This window comes from Schistocerca serialis, chromosome 6 (assembly GCF_023864345.2).
Source record: "Schistocerca serialis cubense isolate TAMUIC-IGC-003099 chromosome 6, iqSchSeri2.2, whole genome shotgun sequence".
In the NCBI taxonomy this organism is placed as follows: domain Eukaryota; kingdom Metazoa; phylum Arthropoda; class Insecta; order Orthoptera; family Acrididae; genus Schistocerca; species Schistocerca serialis.
Genome location: NC_064643.1, coordinates 728,852,986 through 728,870,133, shown reverse-complemented (window position 1 = coordinate 728,870,133; position 17,148 = coordinate 728,852,986). Strand labels below are relative to the sequence as shown.

General features: G+C 40.0%; 1 protein-coding gene across 2 annotated transcripts in view; it reads right to left on the bottom strand.

Annotated features, from left to right (window-relative positions):
• LOC126484178 (phosphorylated adapter RNA export protein) overlaps window positions 1-17,148 on the bottom strand; it is a 113,313-nt gene that overhangs the window by 68,381 nt on the left and 27,784 nt on the right. The gene's annotated exons all lie outside the window — the stretch shown is intronic.

Sequence of the window (17,148 nt, the reverse complement as noted above, 5' to 3'; positions counted from 1 at the left end):
CATACTAAAAAACAAGTGAATATAGTGTAAAACAGAAGAAGGGTGCCTATTTATCAATTTAACAACCAAGAAAATCTGCAACAGAATGACAGACACTCACACAAAAAACATTTTTCAAATCTCTAGCATTCTCAACATTTAAGCAGGCCATTTGTTGGGAAAAAAAGGACAAGTTAACAGAAAATATAAAATGACACAGATCATGAATATTATATAATAAGAATTGAAATTTAAAATGGTTAATTAGAAGGTAGTTCATAATAAATAAATACAGAAGTAAATTGAGAGTAAGAGCACACAAATATGCTTGCAAAAAATCACAACAACAGTCCTGTACAACTCTGATCAGAATGAAACGGAACATAGCAGTTTTCGATTTATATACCGAACAGCTGCAAGAAAACAATAACAAATGATGTTACACACAGCATTTTAAACCAGCAGTAAAGAACATCACTTCTCACAAAGGCAAACAGATCCACAATGAATCCTACAAGGTTCAATACTAGGACAAATTCTTTCTCATCTGTCAATGTAAATTCACATTCAACACTAGTGACAGTCCTAACTGAAACAAACAGCATTGAGCAAATTCCACTCGACGTTGAAGTCTCTAAAAAAGATTATATACTTGGTTCCACCTAAATGACTTAAAATTAAACATAAACAAATGGCTAATTATACTGTTTAATACTGCTAAGCATTCAAGAGCACATGAACTCAGGAAACAGTCCACAGAAAATTCTTACAGAAGTGACTTGAGAAAAATCTATCATGGGCCACACAAACAATTTAATACAGAGATGTAATAGTTTAACACTTGCACTTTTTGTACATTGCACCTCAACAAACATGTCTCCAAGAATTAGGTTATCTATATCTTTATATGGTTGCAACATGCAGTGTGTGTGTGTGTGTGTGTGTGTGTGTGTGTGTTTTACAAACATGAATAATGAAAAAGCAAGACACTCATTTGTCCATTGTTAAGAGATGAGAATTCTCCATTTTATGTTTTTGAGCTAATTTGTTTCATGCATAAAACTTGTAATTACTTCAAGAAAAAATATTTCTATGATTCACATGTAACCTCGAATAACAATAGTTTCATGTTCTTTGGTTGGTCAGTTGATTTGGGGGTGGGGACCAATTGGGGGTGGGGACCAATTAGCGAGGCCATCAGTCCCATCGGATTAGGAAGGATAAGAAGGGAAGTCGGTCATGATCTTTCTAGGAAACCACCCCGGCATTTGCCTGAAGCGATTTAGGGAAATCATGGAAAACCTAAGTCAGGATGGCCGGACAAGGGTTTAAACTGTCGTCCTCTTGAATGAGAGTCCAGTGTGCTAATAGATATCAAAGTTCTACGCTTAGACTCCAGAACACATGTACCCATGTCTGAATTTTATACACACACAATTTATAACAAAATAAAGGGAACAAATATCCACTGCATAATCATCTGAATGCTTACTATACTGTGTATTAACCATAACAATGCCAAAAGATATTTTCCGTACCACACATTCTAGGTGCGTGCGTGTGTGTGTGTGTGTGTGTGTGTGTGTGTGTGTGTGTGTGTGTGTGTACTTACACACCCCCCCCCCCCCTCCCCAAAAAAAATAAAATAAAAATCATCAAATTTTGTTGAATTGTATTAGCAACATACTTTTTGAAGAGGTACTAATATGTAAGAAGTGTCCAGAACCTGAAACTACTTTTTAGCACTCTCTTAGCAATAACAAGGCACTTTCAAAACTACTGACTTTATGACCAGCACACACCACAAAAAATTTAAGAAATGTAAACTTTATTCATTATTGTTGTTACTCTCAACAAACCTTTTAAATAGATATTGATGTGTAAGTAAGAAAGTATAAAGCATAACATTTATTGGGAAAAGTGACATCTACTATTGAGAATTGAATTTTTGTGTTAACTGTAACTGAAAAATTTAAGACAGTAAAAACAACAAATACTTTTCAATATTTTAAAATATAATGTAAATGACTATATTATAATATTTTTAAAAGGTTGGCATTGAGTACTCCCCCCCTCATACCGTGTAGATTAATACAAAAATACTGCTGGAACTTGTAGCAATTTCTGGATAATAATATAACATTAAACAGCAAGTAATATACTCATATCATATGCTGTACATCACCACTTTCATATAAACTGCAACAAGTGTTTCCAACAGATGGAATAGTTCCATAACATGATTACAAATTCTTGAAGCCCCGTGTATTGTTCTCAACAATTTCATCTGTATGTGATGGGATTCTGAAGTAATATAACTTTCAATATTATGTAAAAACATCTCTGTTAAGATTCTAGACTATTAACCACTTTAGACATGAAGTCTCTTTCTAGACTATTCTAAGACGAGACAGAAACTATACTGTAAATAAAATTTGGAGTCATTGTCTGTAGAAACATTACACAGTAAACAAATGCTTGAAAAGGGACAAGCAAGGCAATTTTTCTGATGAGTTTCTATAAGGGTAATCACAAAAGTAAGGTCTCCAAATTGCTGGGGCACAAGGAAACTGTTCGTGTGGCTGTTTTTTTCCCTTGCTCCCTCCACTGTCTTCAGAAACAACCACAGCACATCCACTGGAGCTTTCAATCGTGGCTCAGCAGCCAGTTGTAATGGAGCTCCCATTACTCACTACTGCCAGCTGTGAAGTTTGCTCAGTTTTTCGAGTTTTGAGTGCAAAAGGTGTTAAACCAATTGACATCCATCAACAGTTGATGGACGTGTATGGAGAGCCATGTATGGGTGTCACAAATGCCTGCAATTCCAGAACAATCGCCAATGTTGAACAAACTGTGCTTCAAAATCAGTGGACCACTCTCAATGACCTCTGCAATATTGTTCCTGAGGTTTCTCAAAGCATCATCCTCCAGACTCTGACTGAAGTGTTGAAATTTCAGGTGCATGCAGGATGCGCCCCAAGAATGCCGACAGATGACCACAAAAGGGCAACCAATGGGTTGAAACTTACCACCAATTTCCTCAACACTATGCAGATGAAAAAACAACTTTTTGGATTCAATGGTCATGAGTGATGAAACCAGAGCTTCCTACTTCACCCCTGAGACGAAACAACAATCACATGAGTGGTGAAATTCTGATTCAACCAAGCTGCGAAAATTCGTTGTTAGACATTAAAAAAACTCTGAAGGACGATTCATAACTGAAGAAGGGGAATGTTGAGCAAGGGCACAAGCCTTCTCCATGACAATTCTCATCCCCAAACCGTCCATCAAACTGTGGATCTTTTGCACCGGTTTGGATGGGACTTCTTCACCCACCCACCCACCCACCCAAAGTCTGGATTTAGCACCCAGTGACTACCACTTGCTTCCCATGTGGAAAGAACATTGGCTGGAAGGCGTTCAGTGACGATAACAAGGTGAAAGATGAGGTCAGGTGCTTTTACAATAGAATGGTAATGGGCCAGTATGATATGGATGTACAAAAACTGCTACAGCATTTTAAAAAATGCATCAATCGAAATGGTGATATTATGCAAAAATAGAAAAATGTTAAAGCTTTAAAACTATGTGCAAGTTGTTGTATCTTTATTTTTAAAAAAAATTGAAGACATTACCTTTGGGAGCACGCTTGCAAATAACCGAATGTGCAATGTTAAAGATTTTCCCTCTACGCTTCCTTTTAGATGTGTACACTTAACAACATGAAACAAACTTCTCAATTGTGATTATGCCTAAATAATTTCCCACAGTAGATGTTTCAGTCAGAAACAAACCACAACCACTTCAAGTGGCAGATACATCAAAACTGAAGGTAGCCCAAAAATTCAGTGGTAACAACTTCTGCCATTAGTACACTCAAGTAAGACAGTTCCAATACTGGGCTCCTGAGATACACAAGATCTAGGAAGAATAATTACAGATTATGTAAGAATTCATAATGAAATAGCACATGAAACTTTTGCATCTGATACCAATATTATGAAATTATTCCTTGCATTATTACACTATGTTTCCCCTTAACAAAAATGTTCTATAATCACATTAATTGCATAATAGCAAATACATTCCACTCCGCTGCCAGGCCCAAACATCTATGCACTGCTGTGTCACCTTCTGAACGGACAGAGAGAGAATGATTTTGGATTGGCATATTCTGTTCCAGGTAGATAATGAGAAGCTCGCTCTCTCCATGAGAAAGCATTGTTATAGACTACCTCTCTTTCTCCCGGTTCCTACATTGAAACACTTTCTCGCCAGTAACCCTACCAATCAGATTCAACCCGAAACCAGCACTGAACTCTGCCTGACTCGGTTCACTCCTCCATCCAACTGTGATCTATCTCTACTGCCCCCAAATCACCCAGTTAACATTCCCGAATTTCTTAACGTAAAAACCTTGCCTCTCCATCATTTCCCAAATCCCTCAATTTGCAACCTAACCTTATGTCTGCAGAAAGAACCACAATCCACCACCTAAAATCTGACCCTGACCTTATAATCCTATCTGCCGACAAACATTTTGAACCACAGGGTTTACCTGGCAGATTGACTTTGCCAGCTGTCAGATTCATCCACCTACAAAAACTCCCACTGTGATCCCATTCTAGAAATCCAACAGGATCTCCAGTCTCTCCTCAAATACTTACGTCCATCCAGAATGTCTTGCCTAGGCCTCTCTCTCTCCCCACCCTTACCTTCTACATATTTCCTTAAAACCATAAAACCAACCACCCAGGACACCCCAAGGTGGCCAGTTACTGTGGCCCCACTGAGAGAGAATCTCTGCTCTCGTAGACCAACGCTTTCAGCCTATTACCCACAACCTACCCTCCTATATAAAAGACACAAATCACTTCCTCCAACAACTCTCCACAGTTTTTGTTCCTTTATGACAAGGTGCCCCACTCGTCACTATTAATGCTACCTCTCGTTATACTAACATCCGTAATACCCGTCGTTTTGCCGCTATTGAACACTAGCCTCCCCAACACCCGATGGGTTCCAAGCCCACAACCTCCTGCCTGATCACCACGATCAACTATATCCTCACCCACAATTGCTTCACCTTTGAAGGCATCACCTAAAAACAAATATGCGGTACGTCAATGGGCACGTGCATGGCAACACCCTATGCCAACCTGTTCATGGATCATCTAGATTTTTTTTAAATTTGTGGTAAGATCCTATGGGACCAAATTGCTGAGTTCATCGGGTGGACCATCTAGAGAAATCCTTCGCAGCCACCCAGAATCCGTAACCCCTTACCTGGTTCTGATTCATTCACGACATCTTCGTGATCTGGACGAAGGTGAGGACAACCTATCCCCATTCCTCCAGAACCTCATACACATAAAGGCTGGCTAAATCAGTACCTCTGCCCTTACCAAACCTGCCAACCACCAGCAATACCTCCACTTCAGAAGCTGCCACGCATTCCATAACATCCCTTCCATACAACCCAGTCATCTGTGACCATCACACCTGTAGCGAAGAGAAGACCCTCTCCAAATTTACCAAGGTTGGTTGGTTGTATGAGTAAAGGGAGCAAACTACTAGTTCATCAGCTCCTTTTTACTCAAGCTGACAAGTCTACATGACTGTAGATCACAGATAGCCTACCTCACAAAACCCAGGGGAAGAAAATCCTAAGGTATACAAAAAGTCAACAAAGCTGAGATAAGAAACAAAAAGAAGAAAGGGAGACAAGAGGAAAAAAGGCAGGCATGCTGATCCAACTAGGGAACAACTGGAAGCCCCCCAAAAGCAATGTGCAATGACGGGACATACATTCCTCACTCCTGCCACTTACCAGCAGTACTCCACTCAGGAATTGCCTTGGAAAGACTAGCAACATGGACAGGGCATGAGAAGCACAGAGAGCAGGGCAGCTAGGTTGAGACAGTCCAGGAAAATGTGCACCACCGTCAAACGAAAAACACAATGACAGCGGGGTGGGTCCTTGCCACAGAGGAGATGACCAAGATTCAGACAAGTATGGTCCATGTAGAATCGGCAAAGGGCAGTACAGTCCTTGTGAGAGGCCTGCATGGAGGATCTCCACAGATTTGTAGTCTCCTTTATCACCTTAGTTTGTTAAGTGAAGTCGGAGTGAGCCATTCCGTATTCCAGATTCCTAAAACTTTACAACATAATACTGATCAGAGGTGTGTTTCTGGAATTCTAATCTCAATAGTCAGTTTAGTGGTAGACAGTATGGCCAGGATATCAAGGTCTGAGCAAAGGTCACTGAGCATCCACATTGTTTGAGGGCATACAGGGGATCCTGAATAGCAATGACCAAAGAATGGCGAGGGTAACATTGGTTGAGAGTTTAGAAACTGCTCAAGGAGACACAGCAGATGAGAAAGACCCACTAGTGCAGGAACGGATATGCTCAAGAGTATGAGAGATGGCTGCCATCTCCGCAGTGAACACTACAACCATCCAGCAAGGAGCCCAGTTCAGTATGTACCGTTGCAAGTATAAGCAAAGCCCAAGTGACTAGCAACCATAAAGCCATCAAAATAGACTACTTCTGAACCCCAGGATGCGCCAAGGGTGGAGAAAAAGTGGTGGCAGAGAGTCTCTAAAGGGACAGAGTCTTTCGGACCTTGTGATAGGTCTAGATGAAGCTGTAGCCGAGGCATGCGACACAGAGGTGTAAATGAGTGGGGCCAGAGAAGAGATGGCAGAGGAAGATGGATTTTCATGTTTGGAAAGAGGAGATGGTAGTTTATATGCTTAGGGGAGCTGTGAACAAGGGTAGCATAGCTGACAACCTGATGTTGGCACTAGATCTGCAATGGATCAACGAGTAAGCTGTTCACTCAAGGAAATTTTTAGACTGAAGTAAGCTAATAGGTATACCTCCTTAAAGGAAGTCAGTCTAACTAAGGCTTCACCTTCCGAGGATGTAATGTTTCCAAGTAGAGAAGGAATTAGCGTATTTCATCAAAATATAAGAGGTATTAGAGATAAAGTTAGTGAATTGCTTATAGATGTTGATTCTGAAATTACTGGTATATCAGAGCACTACTCAAACAATTTGACAATTCAGAGGCTTCCTTTACCAGGATACAGATTAGCTGGCTGTTTCTCAAGGCGTTCCTTGCAGGGTGAGGGAGTGGCTATGTACATAAAAAACAGTATTCCATTTGAGTCCACAGACGTATCACGACACTGCACTGAACAGATATTTGAATGTTGTTTGGATTCCGTAGAAATGTTGGAACACATTAAGGCAATACTGACCCTACAACTTATCTTAGAAAATAGATTAAGGAAAGGCAAACCTGTGTTGTGCACAGGCAGTTGAATTTAGTGAAACTAAACATCTACTTGTTGTTGTTTGTACGTCTCCTATCTCCGATTTCAGGCCATTTCTGCTCAAACTAGAGAGAGTGCTTGATTCACTTTGTTAGAAGTACCAGAAATTAGTTATATGTGGTGACTTCAATATTAATTTTGTATATGATGGTGCAAGGAAAAGGATGTTGATAGATCTCCTAAATTCATATGATCTGATGCCGACTGAGTTTTTTCCAACTAACAAGGGAACCTCCCCATCGCACCCCCCTCAGATTTAGTTATATGTTGGCACAGTGGATAGCCCTTGGAAAACTGAACACAGATCAATTGAGAAAACAGGAAGAAGTTGTGTGGAACTGTGAAAAAATAAGCAAAATATACAAACTGAGTAGTTCAAGGGAAGATAGGCAACATTAAGGAGGATAGGAACGCAGGAGCGCCGTGGTCTCGTGGTAACGCGAGCAACTGCGGAACAAAAGGTCCTAGGTTCAAATCTTCCATCGAGTGAAAAGTTTAATTTCAGTTTATGTGACAAACTCTTATGTTTTCATCACTTTTTTGGGAGTGATTATCACATCCACAAGAAAACCTAAATCGTGCAAGGTAGAAGAATCTTTTTACCCATTCGCCAAGTGTACAAGTTAGGTGGGTCGACAATATATTCCTGTCATGTGACGCACATGCCGTCACCAGTGTCGTATAGAATATATCAGATGTGTTTTCCTGTGGAGGAATCGGTTGACCTATGACCTTGCGACAAATGTTTTCTGTTCCCATTGGAGAGGCACGTCCTTTCGTCTACTAATCGCACGGTTTTGCGATGCGGTCGCAAAACACAGACACTAAACTTATTACAGTGAACAGATATGTCAATGAACGAACGGACAGATAATAACTATGCAAAAATAAAGGAAGTAAAATTTTCAGTCGAGGGAAGACTTGAACCAAGGACCTCTCGCTCTCCAGCTGCTCACGCTACCACGGGACCACGGCGCTCCTAATCTCACATAGTCCATTATGGTGCTTATTTAACCCATTGACTACTTAGTTTGTATATTTTGCTTATTTTTTCCCAGTTCCACACAACTTCTTCCTGTTTTCTCAACTGATCTGTGTTCAGTTTTTCAAGGCCTATCCACTGTGCCAACTTATAACTAAATCTGAGGGGGGTGCGATGGGGAGGTTCCCTTGTAAGGTGCAGGGAAACAGTAGCACAGCCAGAGACAATATTTTTATTCATTCTTCATTACTAGATGGGCATTCTGTTAGTAAAAGTGTGAATGGCCTTTCAGATCATGATGCACAAATTTTAACACTAAAAGGCTTTTGAAATCAAAGCAATGACATATTTAATTACAAACTATGTATGCCCCGGGAGTAGACAACATTCCATTAGAACTACTGATAGCCTTGGGAGAGCCAGCTCTGACAAAACTCTACGATCTGATGGGCAAGATGTATGAGACAGGCGAAATACCCTCAGACTTCAAGAAAAATATGATCATTCCAATCCCAAAGAAAGCAGGTGTTGACAGATGTGAAAATTACCGAACTATCAGTTTAATAAGCCACGACTGCAAAATACTAACACGAATTCTTTACAGACCAACGGAAAAACTGGTAGAAGCCGACCTCGGGGAAGATCAGTTTGGATTCCGTAGAAATGTTGGAACATGTAAGGCAATACTGACCCTATGACATATCTTAGAAAATAGATTAAGGAAAGGCAAACTTATGTTTCTAGCATTTGTAGACTTAGAGAAAGCTTTTGACAATGTTGACTGGCATACTCTCTTTCAAATTCTGAAGGTGTCAGGGGTAAAATATAGGGAGCGAAAGGCTATTTACAATTTGTACAGAAACCAGATGGCAGTTATAAGAGTTGAGGGGCATGAAAGGGAAGCAAAGGTTGGGAAGGGAGTGAGACAGGGTTGTAGCCTATCCCCAATGTTATTCAATCTGTATATTGAGCAAGCAGTAAAGGAATCAAAAGAAAAATTCAGAGTAGGAATTAAAATCCATGGAGAAGAAATAAAAACTTTGAGGTTCGACAATGATATTGTAATTCCGTCAGAGACAGCAAAGTATCTGGCAAGGTGTATACGCGGACAAGGAAAATAAATTCCCGGATTTTTTCCAGATCTCCCGGTTAACAATACATTTTCTCCCAGATGAAAATACACTTTTTCTGTGTTAAGTGACAGTATACTTTCCATCGAAACTATAAAACTTATCAATCCTTTGAAGGGATGTAGAATTTCTCGACACTTTAGAAATTGAAACTCAGGGGGAAAAAAGTATAAATTCGAGTTCCACCAACAGGAAAAGTTAATGGTTTAAGTTACTATATATAGTGTTGCTATAAGAAAAGAATAGCTTTCGCATATAATATTTGTTTCTAAGATTAGTAAGTTACAAGAGAAGCAGCTTTTACATATAATGTTGATCTGTTTAGCAGATGTTACACTTTAAGATATGTCATGCAAACACGCCAGTAAAATTTTACATACCGACATAAATCTCTCATCTTCTGGGCTCGAAATTCTTCTAAATGGCTCGTCATCAAAGAGGTGATTTTTAAATGAGAGCAAACGTTCTGTGATTTTGGAAATTCGTCGTACATTCTCACACATAGTTCATCTTGCGTAAAAGGAAATTTACTTTGAAAATAACGCTTTTCGAACCACAATTTGCAATATTTTCCTGCGACCTGTTAGAACGAGATTCATTTCAGCAGTTGCCATAGAGCGCCAGACAAGAGGCGTCACCGCGATTGCGCAGCTACGGTGACGTAGGAAGCCCATATGTTCGTAAGTGTGAAACATTAAAAGGTCTTTCTTACATTATGTCATAAGAAACAAGACATCAGAGGATACTACAAGAGCGTCGGAATTTCGTGAACCGTACTAAACTGCATAGTTCGCCTTAAAGCGCACATTCGTATGTTCAGATTCCCAATGGCGTACGCCTCGAGCTGATATTAAGCTTTTCGATATGGTTTTTCGGACGTAAAGTTTCTTGGAATACCAGTACTGTACTGTACTATCTCATGTTTCATTCTTTATTATGGCATATTGCCACATGTGCTAGAAGATGAAAATGTGCACTTGAAATGCAGCGAACAGTTGAAACTAGCCAATAGTGTGGAATTAAACACTCCGTTTCAAATAAATTTACTGCTTCAGCAGGAAAGCTTAATAAAAGCCAGATTTCTTTATCAAACTGACAAAAATATCTTTATTGTTCAGCAAGGCGATTAATGCCACTGCTCTGCTCACCAGAAAATTAAAAAACGACTTTTCAACAGTAAGTTCATTTTGTAACGCACATCTGTCTACAGAGTCTGATGCATAAAACATATATCCTCGAGGAAATGTAAGGCACGTTATTTTGAACTTAGTGTGCTGAAGTGCGGTGCCATGCCTCTTCAACAACATTCTGATACCACTCGTCACTGTATTTGCTTCACTGTATTTCGCTCTGTGGAACTCAAATGTGTATGTTTTGTAATGGATGCCATCAAACTATTTCAGAACAGTGGAAATTAAAATGTCCTGTAGTGCCTCTCCTGCTCCCAGTCGGCCAGTTTGACATCCTGCCCTTCTAAAAAATAATAAAGAATCGCAATTAATACTGGATGGGATTATTTGTAACCAAGAGAACAAGAACTCTTCACAAAATCTGGACTCTTTATTGCCTATTAGCTAATAACTTGCTCTTCTGTGTGACAAAATTAAGTATAGGGTACCTAAAACCAGTACAGACAAGAGACAGGCAAGACAGTACTCATTTCTTCAATCCTTAGGTCCTAGCGATTTTTCTCTCTAATCTTGCTGCAGGTTTAAATGGCGTGCTTTGCTTTCTGTGAAAGAATTATTACCTCATCAAAGTTCATCAAACTTTTTGCTACATGAAAAATTGAAATGTCATCGTTTAATAATGAAAAACCTGTTAATACAAATAGCATTCAAGACTGGTGTGGTTTCTCGATCTGTTTATGTCTATTTTGTCACTGTGTGCTGGATAAAACAAAATAGGCCTTTCCAATATTGCAGCAATTGTAACACACATCAAAAAGCGAGATTGTTTAGGCAATAATGATCATTTTTATAGTACGACAATATAATTCACGAAGTACCAATACGAAATACTTATCTGGCCTACTACAATCAAAAAGCTTTGTTAGGAAATAGTTTCACATTTCGTTCATACGCTCCAGTTTCTCATGCACGAGACCGGAAAGTAGTAGAACGAAATTTTTGAATAAATTTGGAATTGTCATATTCTTCCATAATTTGTGTGATGTCCCCGTTTCTTCTCCTTCCTCGTTCTAACAATCTTGCCAACACTAATTCTGTAACTATTCCTACCACTGTCAAAACTCATTCTCCGGTTAACTTTACTAACCCTGCCATAATCACCGGTTTAGTTATCCAGCGATTATTCTCCGGTTAGGCGTTATTACATGTTCGTACAATGCGTTTTCCGCACTACTCCCAGAATGGAAGTTAAGCGGCTGCTATCCGGGGACGACAACTGGCCCTTTCTAGTGTAGCGATCTGGCCAAAAATTTTCTGTCAGAATTTCACTTTCACACCGAGAAGATAATACATAATCTTTCTTAACTGTTATTCCTGTTAGTTGTTTATTTCCACTCTGGTAGTATGAAGCTATGGATTTCGCTAGTAATTATAACAGCACTGAACATTTGCAAACTGAATCAACCACATAAAAAAGTAGCAGTTGGCATTCACCGGTTCGGCTTTATTCCGCTCAGCTCGTATAGCCTCGTCTCATTCTGTCTGCAGGAAAGTCAATTTCTAGATGTGACGAGGATTCCCCTGGTAGAGACATCACGTACATTATGCATGCATTCAAAAATCAACTTATAATTCATTCAGAAATCAACTTAGAATGTGTTCAAAAACGTCCAAAAACCAGCACGGGTGCATTTCAAAATCATATGAACAATCGATAGACCGACGTGCGCTGGATGCTAGGTGCTTTGTGAAACAACGTTTTTTCCCTCTGGAATATAGATTTGTCCCCTCCCCCCAAAACCGCCACTCGGTTCTGATGGCCCGGTTTGAAGCCCCTCCGTCCAACACTAGATGCGAGCCTGCTGCGTACGTGTTATCTGGCAGCTTGGGCATGCTAGTAAAATTTTTACAGGTAGCCCATGTGGCTGGTTGCTGCTTACACAGCAATCAGCCACACTTCTGTAGCCAGAGGCGAGAGAAGGTATTACTCATACGCGACTCAACTGCACGTGGGCATGAGCCCGCTCATAGCTGCTTGAATGAATCTAATGTAAACAGTTGTGACGTCACGCTCATCGGAGGCTATTTGTTGTTATGAAGCTTTGCATAGTCTTCCTAAGGCCTTTGACACATTTTGCTGTTGGCAGACGCTTGTACGTGCACTGTGTTATTTTATATGGCGCATTTCCTTTGCAATGTAAGTTTTATTTTTTATTCCCCCCCCCCCCCCTCTCGTTCATGTTTTAATGCTGCAGTATTATTTTGCAGTAGCGCGATACAGTAATATCCTTTGTTAGAGTATCGGTTCTTACCAGTCAAAATTACAAAAATTTAACTGAAAACTAAAACAACAAAAAATTCCCGGAATACTAAAATATTCCCTGGTTTTTCCCGGTTTTCTCCTGGATGAAAAAATTCCCGGGGTTTTCCCGGTTTTCTCCTGGATGAAAAAATTCCCGGGTTTTTCCCGGATCTCCGGGGGCATATACACCCTGCCTGGAAGAGCAGCTGAACGGAATGGACAGTGTCTTGATAGGAGGATATAAGATGAACATCAACAAAAGCAAAACGAGGATAATGGAATGTAGTCGAATTAAATCGGGTGATGCTGAGGGTATTAGATTAGAAAATGAGACGCTTAAAGTAGTAAATGAGTTTTTCTATTTGGGGAGCAAAATAACTGCTGATGGTCGAAGTAGAGAAGATATAAAATGTAGACTTTCAATGGCAAGGAAACCGTTTCTGAAGGAGAGAAATTTGTTTACATCCAGTATAGATTTAAGCATCAGGAAGTCTTTTCTGGGAGTATTTGTATGGAGTGTGGCCATGTATGGAAGTGAAATGTGGACGATAAATAGTTTGGACAAGAAGAGAAGCAGCTTTCGAAGTGTGGTGCTACAGAAAAATGCTGAAGATTAGATGGGTAGATCACATAACTAATGAGGAGGTATTGAATAGAATTAGTGAGAAGAGAAATTTGTGGCACACCTTGACTAGAAGAAGGGATCGGTTGGTAGGACATGTTCTAGACATCAAGGGATCACCAATTTAGTACTGGAGGGCAGCATGGAGGGTAAAAATCGTAGAAGGAGACCAAGAGATGAATACACTAAGCGGATTCAGAAGGATGGGTTGCAGTAGGTACTGGGAGATGAAGAAGCTAGCACAGGATGGAGTAGCATGGAGAGCAAAATCAAACCAGTCTCTGGACTGAAGACAATAACAACAACAACAACAACAACAACAACATGTAGGAAAGGTAATCCAACAGCAATAGAGAGTGTTTTAAACCTTGTCAAGGAACAAGAAAGGCAGGATGTTTATAGTGCCGATAACATAGATGATAAATACAATGCTTTCCTTAACACATTTCTCAAGCTCTTTGAGAGTTGCTTTCCATTAGAACATTCTTAACGTGGTACTAGCAGCTATAGGCAGCCTGGGTGGCTGACTAGTAGGATAAGGATATCTTGTAGAACAAAGCAGGAATTATATCAAAATGTTATAAGTAATCACAATCAATCTACAGTAGCCCATTACAAACAGTATTGTAAGGTGCTTAAAAACGTTATTAGGAAGGCAAAGAGTATGTGGTATGCAAATAGAATAGCTAAGTCACAGGATAAAATTAAAACCATATGGTCAGTTGTGAAGGAAGTGTATGGTCAGCAGCCCAAGGTCAACAATATAAAGTCAGTTTGCAGTAAAAATATTTCTGTTACTGATAAATCAGATATATGTACAGTATTTAACAACCATTTTCTGAGCATTGCTGGTGAATTAAATAAAAATTTAGTTTCTACAGGAAATCATATAACTTTCTTGGCAAATGCCTTTCCGAGATTGATATCTGAAACACTCCTCTGTGATACAGACAAGAGGGAGATTGAGTCAATAGTTAAATCACTGAAGACTAAGGACTCTCATGGTTACGATGGAGTGTCTAGCAGAATATTAAAGTACTGTGCTGTACATGTTAGCCCTGTATTTAGCCATGTTTGTAATTTTTCCTTTAGGAATGGTCAGTTTCCTAAGTGATTAAAGAACTCAGTAGTAAAGCCGCTCTATAAAAAGGGAGAAAGGGATAATGTAGATAATTTTAGACCTATTTCTATGCCATCAGTGTTTGCAAAAGTTATTGAAGAGGCTGTGTATGTAAGGATAATTGATGATTTTATATCACACAATTTGTTATCAAACGTACAGTTCGGCTTTAGAAGTCATTTAACAACTGAAAATGCTATATTCTCTTTTCTCTGTGAGGTACTGGATGGGCTAAACAAAAGGTTTCAAACGCTAGGCGTATTTTTTATTTAATTAAGGCATTTGATTGTGTTGATCACAAAATACTGCTCCAGAAGTTGGACCATTACGGAATACGGCGAGTAGCTCACAATTGGTTCACCTCTTACTTTAGCAACAGGCAGCAAAAGGTCACAATGTTGATAGCGGCTGTGATGTGGGGTCTGACTGAGGTACTGTCAAGTGTGTGTGTGTGTGTGTGTGTGTGTGTGTGTGTGTGTGTGTGTGTGTGTGTGGAGGGGGGAGGGGGGGGCAGGGATCGGTGTTGGGACCACTCCTGTTCCTTATTTATATAAATTATGGTTAACTCCAAAATATTTCTGTTTGCTGATGACACTAGCTTGGTAGTAAAGGATGCTGTGTGCAACATTAGCTCAGTTTCAAATAATAAAGTATATGTCCTAAGTCCATGGCTTGTAGAAAATAAACTAGCACTAAATCACAGTAAGACTCAGTTTCTACAGTTTCTAACACACAATTCAACAAAAGCTGACGTTTTAATTTCACAGAACAGGCATATGATTAGTGAAACTGAACAGTTCAAATTTCTAGGTGTTCAGAAAGCCCATGTCCAGGATCTTGTTCAAAGACTTAATACTGACATTTTTACTATTCGAATGGTATCAGAAGTGACTGATCATTCAACACGAAAATTAGTCTACTTTGCTTCATTCACTTATGTCGTATGGTATTATATTTTGGGGTAACTCTCCCCATGCTAAAAGGATATTTTTGGCTCGGAAACGGGCGGTTCAGGCAATAAGTGGTGTAAGTTCGCGAACCTCTTGTCGACCCCTGTTCACGAGTCCGGGTATTTTAACATTGGCCTCTCAATATATATATTCCTTACTGTCATTTCTTGTTAACAATATTAGCTTATTCCCAAGAATAAGCAGCTTTCACTCAGTTAAAACTTGGCAGAAATCAAACCTGCATTTGGATCAGACTTCCTTAACTCTTGTGCAAAAAGGTGTGCAGTATACTGCTGCATTCATTTTCAATAAGCTACCACTCGAATTCAAAAATATTAGCAGTAATCCCACACTTTCAAATCGAAACTGGAGAGTTTCCTCATGGGTCACTCCTCTTATTCTGTCGAGGAGTTCCTTGAAAAATTAAGCTGATTCTTATTGTACTGTTGATTGCGTTTACTTAAACTTATAGACTGACTTTTTTTTGGTTTCATAAACATTTATTTTTATCTGTTATCACTTTTATAATTTCATGTACTGACACATTCCATAACCTTGAAGATTTGCTCCTCAATTTGGTCCTACAGAACTTGAAGTGTAAATAAATAAAAGTTCAAAAGGCTCCTGTCGCAAATTGAACCTTGCAGTGGTGTACCAGATCCAGTATCTGCAATGCTTACAGCGATACCGAACCATAATCAAGATGGTATTGTATCATGGCTTTGTAAATTTGAGGAAGGGAAGTGCAACCCCAACTGGTGTTAGAAGTGTTAAGGTGCATTCAGCACATTGAGTAGTTGATCATCGAGGTAAAGTTCTGGTTGTGGGTGAATGGTACGGCGTTGACAGAGGTGCATGACTCGAGTCTTGGCAGCTGAAAACCAAAATCCATGGATGAGGGCCCATGCCTGCAACTTTGGTATGGCACCTTGATGTTGACATTCAGTTACACCCACACTAGAGGAGCAATAGTAGAGGCCAAAGTCATCAGCATACAAGCAGGGTGATACTGAGGATCCCACAGCTGCTGCTATACCATTGATGGCTACCAGAAAGAGAGGAACACTCACTACACAGCCCTGTGGGACCCCGTTCTCTCTTGGATATGAGGGGCGAGGGGTGGAGGGGGGGGGGGGGGGGGTGTCCGTGGGAAGCACCGACTCAGACCCAGAACATAGGGTGCAACAGGAAGTTTTAAATAAAAATCGGGAGCAGATCCCACAGACTCCACTCATGTAAGGTAGCAAGGATGTGATGTAACAATGTAGTGTCATAAGCCTTTTGCAGGTCGAAGAAGACAGCTATAAGGTGTTGATGTCGAGGAAAAAACTGTACAGATGGCAAACTAGGTAAACCAGATTATCAGTAGTGGAATGGCCTTGGCAAATGCCACCATAGGATGCAGCCAGAAGAACCCGAGACTCAAGGAGCCTACAAAGCTGCCAGCTCACCATGCGTTCAACGAACATACAGAGAACATGGGTGAGACTTATTGGGCGCTAACTGTTCATGTCTAGAGGGTGCTTACCTGGTTTCAGTACTGGGACAATGATGCTTTCTCGTCATTGGAATGGGAACTTGCC